Source organism: Papilio polytes, unplaced genomic scaffold (genome assembly GCF_000836215.1).
Source record: "Papilio polytes unplaced genomic scaffold, Ppol_1.0 DF824024.1, whole genome shotgun sequence".
Classification (NCBI taxonomy): Eukaryota; Metazoa; Arthropoda; class Insecta; order Lepidoptera; family Papilionidae; genus Papilio; species Papilio polytes.
In genome coordinates, this window is record NW_013525180.1 from 3,790,715 (window position 1) to 3,801,654 (window position 10,940).

Consider the following 10,940-nt stretch of genomic DNA (forward strand, 5'->3'; position numbering starts at 1 on the left):
GGTGCCAGTGCGGGGCGGAGGCGCATGCGCCACCCGGACACTGCCCGGCTCTCGTATGTAAGAGGAGCAGCGTCCGACCCACTGCCCACGACCGCCGAGCTGCCTCCGACCACGTCTTCCAGCTAAAGAATAAACTAAGAATAAACTAAATAAAATTGCTGACAAAAAAACATAAAAGTCGCACCTAGTATCTACATAAAACTTTTCTAAACATACTTTCTGACACAACGAAAACGTTAAACATAAAACTTGATTTGATAGAACATTGCACTTTGTAGAACATTGACAGAAGCATTGCATTAAATCTAAGACATGAAAACTAAACCATTGCATTTAATTCAGTTACTAACACATCTAAGTTTAAACAAAGTTTAAAGATAAACGTCTTATATTACTTTCACATCAAATTGATGTCAATAAAACAAGGGTCATAAAACATTTCTAACAAAGGATGTGACACAACACAACACAATGTGTCAAACTGTGTCATAAATCTGGATGCATTTCCGGGTCGTGACCACTTATTTTCATTAATTTTAAGCTTTTTTAACTTTGTTTGTTTGTTAGCTTTAAAATTTTGTTTGTTTTTGTAAACCATTCAATAATTATTTACCAATAATACGTAAAGCATGAGTAGCTATGGCCTAGTCACTCAGGGTAGGCTCCGAGCCCCTCAGTGGGGATATAGTGAGCTAATGATAATAGCTAGAAGATAACATATAATATTATTGTATAACTTTAAAATGTTTAGTTAATTATGATTCTTTCAGTAAAATACTGCAAAAGATTAAATTTTTAAATAACCTTATAGTAACGTTTCAGAAATGGAAAGAACTACTGTAAATACTTTGTAAGATTTTCAAACGATATTTAAATATGAATAAAACGTGACTTTATGTTATCGCGATGGATTTAAACATTTTACGATCGGGAACATAATTAAAAATGCTTTTATTGCGATTTAACGATTTTAATATTTTTACAGCAGTCGTTTTTACTTTTTATTTAATGTTTTTATTGGACCATTTTATTATTATTGGTATACTAAGGTAATGTTTAAGAAAAATTAAAAAAAATACAAGTAAAAAAGATTTTTTTTTCACTAGTCGTCACTTTTTTATCTTTTAAATTGGACATTAATTTAATAAAACAATAATGTTACCTTAACTATGCTATTCCCTATACTTCGACCGCATAAAAAAAATAAAATTAGTATTCTACATCTGTGGTTTTCAACTATGCAGTTTTTGGGATAAGTTGTAACCAACATTTATCCATTTATAATATTAGTATGAAAGTATGATTATTCTGCTGGTTATTAACTTATTTTTTATTAACATATGTATACTAGCTTTTGCCCGCGACTTCGTTCGCGTAGAATTAAAACAAAAACAAAAGTGATAATGCCTTCCAGACTATCGATTCGTTCAGTAATTTAAGCTACAAACTCGTAACAAACATCCATCCATCTACACTTTCACATTTATAATATTAGTATTATTACAAAGTAACTATAATAATAACTACAGTCTCAATTTAATTGATTCTATGAACTTTTTTAATCACAATGTTTCTTATAACTAAAGTCTTTACTTAGATCTTATATGTTCAAGGAGTTTTTACATGTTATATGTCTGAAGCCATTAGAAGCAAGAAAGAATTTAAATTATTTAAAATTAGAACACATTGTCAATGTCATCTTTTACTGTCTTTTTCTGTACATATTTTACCAATACAAAAAACGTTAAAAATAATTTTATATCTAAATTTTCTATGGGTTCTTAAGAACACTTAAAATAATATTTATAACGGTTTGTTGAACATTTATCTTCTATCAATATAAAATTAATAATAAACAATATAATTTTATGACAAAAACATGCAATAAATTTTTAAAACGCGTTAATTTGTGGCAGAAAAATTAATAGGATCGCATTTTAACATATTAAGTTACAAATTACAACTTAATAAAATATATCGACTTTCGTATTAATGAATTTACACAAAGAAACATTGAGATAGTTATCCTCGACAATAGTTCTCGCCGACGGCTTCAAATAACTTAGGTTTCTATGTAAACCGTAATCTCATATTGCATTAAAAAACTTATTAGAGAAAATATATCCAACTAGCTGTTGCTCGCGACTTCGCCCGCGTAAAATATAGCCTATGTTACTCACAGATAAATTACCTTTCTAATGATGCAGAATTTTTAAAATCGGCCCAGTAGTTTTTGAGTTATTTCTATACAAAAATACAAATCTTTCGTCTTTATGATATTGGTATTACATTATAAATGCGAAAGTTTAGATGGATGTTTGTTAGAGTTTGTAGCCTAAACTGCTGAACGGATAGCGATGAAATTTGGCATACATGTAGAGGATAGTCTGGTAACACATAGGCTACTTACTTTTTTAATTCCACGCGCTCGAAGTCACGGGCGAAAGCTAGTTAGAAATAAAAGATAAATGTCTCATACAAGTAGTAGATATATTTGTTAGTTTATTAATATTTATGTATCTTAATATAAATATATCTTAAGATTATATCTTTACTTCTATCGTAAACTTAAAGGAAATTTCAATAATTCTTTCACGATTAAAAAGCTACTTTATCAATGAGTAACATAGGCTATATTTTTTATTTTCACGCGGACGAAGACGTAATAAAACAGAACTTTAAATGACATAATCCAAAATTTGTTTCGTTAAAAATTGGATCACACGTTGAAAAGCATTTTTTTACTACCAACCTCCAATAACAATTGCCGGCGACCTCTAGTAGATGTACTCTAAGCTTGTAAACTGCGTGGAAACACTACCACTCATCGCTACATCTATACTGATATTATAAAAAGGAATGATTTGTATTTTTGTATGTATTGAAATAACTCAAAAACTACTGGGCCGATTTTGAAAATTCTTTTTACCGTTAGAATGGTAATTTATCTGTAAGTAATATAGGCTACATTTTTTTATTAATTCTTAATTTCACACTGACGAAGTCGCGAGCAACAGCTAGTAGATAAATAATGTGTAAATATCCGCCTGAAAGTAATTCTTTTAGAAATCTTAATAGTTACATATTCGACCACACAATTTCCACCGCGACTTCATCCGCGTGGAACTAAAAAAAACATCAAAGTTAAGTATCCTATGTGTTCTTCCAGACTATCCTCTACATCTATACCAAATTTCATTGACATCCGTTCAGCCGTTTAGGCTACAAACTCTTACAAACACCCATCTAAACTTTCGCATTTATAATATTAGTTAGTAAGATTTCAAGTAGGTACTTGATGTGTTTCATCAAGAGATTTACAAGGTTTTCTTAACTCAATTAGAATTTAGAGTATATACACGCGTTGTTTTTTTCTTTTAATAAATAATCGACTAAAGTAAGCACTTAAATTAGTTTCATTTTCTAAGTTTTAAGTAAAAGTTTTTGCTTTACGTCGCATTTGTCAAATGTCACAATAATTGCAGTACGTTTTTGTTTGAAACGTCATTAGATATCGTATATTGCTAAGATTCTTATCTTTTACAATAAAGTAAAATAATCTAATTTTAACAAAGCATAAGATGAGCTCCGTTTCTGTACTGAGTATTAAATATTAAAAAACTATAACTAGAAATTTTAAAACAATATTAATAAATGATAATTTGAAACGGGATTAAAAGAAAAATATTAATTTATCGGATTAAGAGATAAAACATTTTGGTACGATGCTTTTGAATGTGACAAACTTGTAAGTAGCGACATCTATTGTTGACAACCGAAGGTTTAGAGAAAAGCTCGGCTTAAAAAATAATATTATAAATGCGTTAGTTTAGATGGATGGATGTTTGTCAGAGTTTGTAACCTAAAGTGCTGGACGGATCTTGATGAAATTCCGCATATGCGTACAGGATACTCTGGACAAAAGCGTCATTAACACATAATATCTTGCAATTTAAAGGAAAAGGAATGTCGTACATTTAATAACAAATCTAAATTAGTATTAATCTGCCGATATTATAATTACAATGATCGATTACTAAATAGAACAATTAAATAGTACATTCGAAGGATTCCGAAGCATTTTTAATGCTATAAAACAGGAAAATGATATCTATAACACGCAAGAATTTAATTGTGCAAAGAAATAACTCGGCACATCGTAAAGTTTTACAAAAAAATAGGTATCACGGCATCGGCGTGTGCAGTGAGCGGAGATACAAGTTAACAATAGTCGGTCACGAGCGGCCGCGGCGCGCAATTACCTCGCCTAATGACGATCCTCTCTGCACGAGTTAGCAACTAGACAAGCGTACGACTGACGGAAACTACGAATACGTTTTTGTTTTCTATCATGTAATTTTTCTACAATTCCTACATTAAATACTTACTGTTACATATATCAAAACATATTAGATTGGTCAATTTTTTATAGCTTGGTTAAAGCAGCGCCATCTGTTGTTGAGTAGCAACATAAAAATTTCAAGATTCAAAATTTTATTACGCTGACAAATTACGTGACCTTTCTAATTTTAGTATTATTTAACGAAAATTATAATAAATCTAATCACATTGCAATAAATCTTAAGCCAAAAAGATCAAGTATGTTACATAGACAACTATCGAAAACATAATATAGTTATAACCACGTAGCCTGCAAACACGCGGTAAATAATATCTTTAATAATTTTATTAATGTCCTACAAGAAATAGAAATAACGGTAAACACACGTTAGTTGCAGTTACAACTTACCGACCACGAGATCGGTTGGTAATAGAAGTTTCAATTGCGCCAGCTAGCCGGCCTAGATACAGCAACGGACAGCGCCCCCTGTCGACCGTTGGCGTTATTATGAAAATAGATTTGTTACAAAACATTAATTTATTGTGCAAAAAACAACTAAACATGGAACTTGCATTATTGTAGAAAGCGTTATTGATATATAACAGAAATATGTGCATTGAGGCTGAAAGTACGTTTTATATATGTTCTGTAAAAAACTGATGAAATAGTAAAATTGCAGTTTGATTTTATATGACTTTGTAACAATGAATGTATAGGGATTTCGTTTAAATTTGTAAATTAAAATTTATTTGTAAAATTCTAAGTCAAAATCTTTGATTAAGTATAGCACAGTACTAAGTATTAAATAACGGGTCCCCGGCAAGTGATTGCTCAGCGTTTACTGAACACAACGCGTGTTGTAGAACATGTTGCAATATGGACAAAGTACCGAAACACTTTTTAATCATACCCATATTATAAATGCGAAAGTTTAGATGGATGGATGTTTGTAAGAGTATGTAACCTAAACAGCTGAACGGATTTCGGAAATTTGGCATAGATGTAGAGGATAGTCTGGAAGAACACATAGGCTACTCAGTTTTGTATTTTTAATTCCACGCGGACGGAGTCGCGAGCGAAAGCTAATTAATAATGAATAGTTACTTTTTTAAATTTAGCAAGACTTATGATATTCGATTGTTATTAATATTTCCCCTTATTATAATTAAATAGTTATACGATGTTATAAGTCACATATAAATTATTTGTTATGAGTTCGGTAAGAAATTTGTGAATAAAATGTTTTTAATCTCTGAAACAAAATGTTGTGCCAGTTTGTATTATATTTATGTTAATCCAAACATGTTAAAACATTTCCGAGAAACGATGGCTTCCTGTTTAAATCACTTGTATTTCCTTTACTTTGTTATAAGTAAAGTTGCTCGTATCAAAGTCAATCCCGCTCTCCCGTGACGCGCCATCGAGTGCAGTTTTTGTTGACGACCTCCGCAGCAGCTCTACAATGTAACAATCTATTGTTTTTCAACCGTCTGCCTCACAACTGTATATTACAATTAGTTTGTATAGCTAAATGTCACGCAGTCTCGGTATTCAATAAGGAATAATATAACTTACAAGGTATATTGTATTAATATTAACTTTCAATAGAGCTATTTAGATATATATATGCTTTATTAATTTTTCATATATATGCACATTTAGATTATTAGATGGACGTCAATTTCTCGCTTGTAGATATTCAAAAGTCAATAATATCGGAAGCTGTTATCAATTTAAATAAAATTCAAGCGTTTTTAACTTCGTAAAATTGCAAGTTATTTTAAAATTGCAGAATAAAAATACCATTAATTAGTTTAATGTTAAGATTTGTTATCTTATAAAAATCACTTCATCAATTATTAATTAGTTTTCGTTAGCAAAATATTTTTAAATAACATTAACAAACAAGATTTGAAAAATTATAACTTGTATCGCTTAAGGAATATAAATGTCTTCATTATTCATCACAATTTAGATTAGAAGCATTAAGTAAATTAGTCACATCTCATAAAATCTCAAACTCAGTGAAACATCGTTAATGACAAATTGCAACGTTTCAACGGTATATTTTTAAGTACTAACTACTACTATTTAGGTACATATTTAAATAAAAATAGTAGAATCGAGTTTACACATAATTTTGAAAATCGAAAATATAACCTTATTTTCATAGTCTGAATCTCTTAACGCCATCTATTGTCAAGTAGCTAAACCTACTAACCCACTAATATAGAAGCGCTGGAATTGATAAGTAAAATTTCCAGCAAATACTAGAATTAACATGTTTATGTACTTTAACTTAATATTTATTTAAAATGAGACAATGATATTTAAAAGGCTTGAACATTATTGTTGGTTTAGGAAACACTTATTTTTAAATGGATTTGGTTGTAGTGTTGTGGTACAGGTGTGCAGCAGGCGGGCAAGGAAGTTATTATATTATGTGAGATTACAGCCCCCCCCCCTCACTCGCTGTCACAAGAGGATGCAGACGTGCAGCAACAAATGCAACGCCATCTACCGTGCAGAAGTATACGCACTGACATTTGATTTTTTATTTACTACATTATGACCAATTCTTACATTAAATGTGGTTTTGGTATGTCCCCAGTCACAAAAAACATATAATATCGTTACAATGTTGAGAGTTTAAAAGAAAATCGAAACTAAACAACATAAAAACATGGCTTTCGCAGAACACAGGACTATATTATGACTCTTTAGTTACATTTATAAGCAACATCGTTTAGATATGTTCAAATTAAAAATAATCCGTCTCTCCACTTAGCTGACTACATCGCATCACAACAAACGCATACGGAAAGGCCTAAGCTCTACTAATTAACGCGTTTCTTTCCTCCGCCAGCACCGCGCAGCCCGACTGTCGGCTAATTGATGACGTCACTTTGTACACGTCATTTCTTAATTAAAATTTGGGTTCAGACTAATCCTGTAGGCACATTCTTATAGATTCCGCGAAGGGGGAACAAACTGATAATCCATTAAGATTTACAAATGTTTCGCCTTTTAACACATAGTTATATTAATATAATGACATGTCAGACAGACTATTCATCAAGTTCTGTACAAAACGAGTTCAGATGCTGTACAAACCATAGACTACGTATCACATATACAACTGAATACTTAGGAATATGGTTTACCAGAATGCATAAACACATGCGCAGAGTCTTATATGCCTTGTCACTTCGTCCAATGTCAATCGAATCAAGTCAAGGTCAAGCTATTACCGCTCGTACATAGATTTACTAAACCGCGTCAATAGTTTCTCCTGTTTCGTTGAGAGGTAAATACATAAACCTAGAGTGACTGAGGTTCACAACCTGGGAGGTTGGTGTCTGCTGTCCGTTGTCCACGACTGTAAACAAAGGAGACTGATGCCTAAATTAGTAGTTGGCAGACCGAGAATAGTGCTTTCAAATACAATTTGATTATTTATATTCTCTTGGTAACATGAAATTATGTTAATCTAAGAGGGGGTGCACACCTTTGACTAAATTGTTATACGATTGTCGATTGTTTCGCAGCCAATTCAACTGTTTAGTTGCACAACTAAAAATCGAGTAGTGTGCGCACCTCCATATAAACTTATAAAGCGAGACTAAAAAGTTGTGCGATAGTTTAGTTTCAGATGTGCGCTATTGCGCAACTAACTAAACTATCTATCTGAAACTAAACTATAGGGATTTCTAAAGGTGTGCGTCGCTTGTAAGTTAGGAGAAAAATCATTGCAATTAAAAACAAACTGAGATCTAATTTACGTAACTTTCACACTATGTATTATTTATTTTGGTGTGTATCTCGACAAGCATAAACAAAAACAACTTGCTCTAAATGTCTTAAACAATTACTTTATACAAATAACACACTGGCCGTCATTCGCTGTCTCCTGAACTAACGGAGATGTCCACATCTATGCGATATTTGTGTTTACGTCAGTGTTTACTTCTGTCCATCACGTTACCTGTAACGTGTTACCTTAAATGACTAAATTGTCACTAAAAATCAACACGTTAATATGATAGACAGTAGCTAGAAATCCTATAAAGATAACTACGCGGCAATGAAAATATTGTAACTTTTATATTTTATCTTTCAAAAGTGCCTAACTTCCTAAATATGAGACCTTAATAGTTTCATACTTCGCTGGTATTTAATACTTGTAGTTAGAGTGTAAATCATAGCGTAGTCCACTTAACTTTTATATGTATTGCATTTCTACAGGAGATGTCGCAAGATGGCAGCACTGGCCCAATGTTGTCCTAGTTCCGAGAACAGCCGATGTTTTGCAGCGCTACATAACACTTTACATTATCTAAGTTAGCGACTCTCAAACTTTTAGTAATTGAATTTACCAATGAAATATTATTAACTAGCTTACACCAGTTATTCCTTCCGCTTGGACTTAAAAAAACAAACGTAAGTAGCCTATGTGTTTTTTCAGACTATCCTCGAGAACTACGGCAGGTTACATCGATATCCGTTCAGCCGTTTAGGCTACAAACTAACAAACATCAATCCACCAGTACACAATACAGTATCCAGCATAGAAATATGTTGCATAGACAGTTTTGCAGTGAATTATTTAAATAAAAATTACTAGCAAATGTAAACTTTAGTGCTGAGATCCGCCGGTATGCGACCAGCTTTTAATATTGTCCATAATCAACAAGTGTATATTCAATTCCTAATCAAATCGTACAATTTCTCCTTAATAAAATACATACAATCACATTGCTGTTTCCAAACGTTGAGGAGCGCAGTCGCCTAAGCACTTCTAGTGAGCATTTTTTGCGTGCGCACTTTTTGCAGCAAACGAGGGGAAATATTTTGAGTTCGGGATATTTATGAGGTGCGAGAGTCGAGCGACGACTGACGATGGTCGCCACCTACCACACACCCACCATTCGCACTCCGACTGATTTACCGTCCGCTATACTAGTTTCACACGAGGGTAGAAATGTAAAACAAAGCACACGATACCGTACTGTCATTGTTTAAACGCATAGTCAAAACAGTACTGCTCGCCTAGACAATGTTACTTTCGATTAGCGATATCGCTAACAATCGGCAAAATGTAGAGAAATACGTGACAAGCATGTGACTCATAAAATATTATAGTCAGTAACCATACATTTCGATCAGCGATATCGTTAATCAACCGTTACTTTGTCGACAGGGGTTTTTGCTAATGTGCATTCAAACTGTTCTACCTCACTACGCATCCCTCGTGTGAAAACATTAACGCCTGAACAGTTTGTTAAAACACAAACCCGCGCAAATTTAATGTTTATAGAAATAAAGTAGAAAAATGCTTTATGCCAAGCTCTGATTCCTTCCAGATGACACGACCTACCTACAATGTTTATTGTACGATTTTAACTGATTCGCTAATCTTAACGGTGATGGTGTTTTGTCTTGTCTTCAACTTTTCCGCTTTCCCTTTTATTTTTAAACGGAAAATACAACGCAATCGAACACAATCCAGCTCAAGCCGAGTCTCACCGCCGCTGGTTAATTCGGTTAAATATTTTATAACCCATAAATACTTAGATATGTCAGTCTGACCATTTAATTTCTCCTACAATTAAAAAGGAAATAAATAAATGTTTATATTAAAGTATATAAAAACCAAAAGCGTTAATATACGATTAAACTGGACATTTGTAATCTTTATTTTCCGTGTTTTAAATCATAAAAATGACCCATTTCTGTGCAGGAGTCGTAAACACGATTCTAACATGAGATTGCGGCTGACGCCCGCTCCGGCCGCCGGGCGGCGACACTGGCCAATCACAAAACTAAGATACTCGTAAAAATTTAATGGCCCAGTAAAAACGACTTTAACTAACCCCGAGATGAATAATGAACCAACTAAATAGAACTCGTAAATTATGTTTATTTTGATTAAGTCGTAAAAATTTAATATGTAATAGTTGTAACACTCAATATCAGTGGAACGTTGATAACGTAACTAGATTTGCTGCAATCTAAAAATTAACTAAAAAGGACGAAGTCATTTTAACAACGATTGTTTCTTTTGTGATCACGTTCAGTAGACAATGTGATTTAATGCTATCTTTTTTATAATAGAAAACCATTATGAAAGCTTTTATATTAGATTTATTAAGGCAAAGATCTAATTGGACAGTATGAGATCTCTTTTGCAGAACGCATCATTTTTATCCATCAAAGTAATCAGATACACCTTTCTTTATTACATAATAATCTTACCGTGGAACTAAACGTTCTAAGTTCAAGTAACTTAGGTTAGTAAAGTCGGCGGATGTCGCGTCAGTGTTTTTGCAACCGGATACATTGTCCTTAATTAAATACCGGGATTAACATAAATCGACCGTACTGACGAGTCTATGAACAAGCCTTGTTTACCCCGTTTGTGTTTAAAGGTCACTTTATATTTATACTCCGTTATTATAAGGTTAATCAACTTATTTATAGATTTCAATTGAATTGAAAGGTATTTTATAATGTCACCTAGTAACCATTTTATGTTCATCTATAACAAACTATACTAATATTATAAAGAGGAAAGATTTGTATTTTTGTATAGAAATAA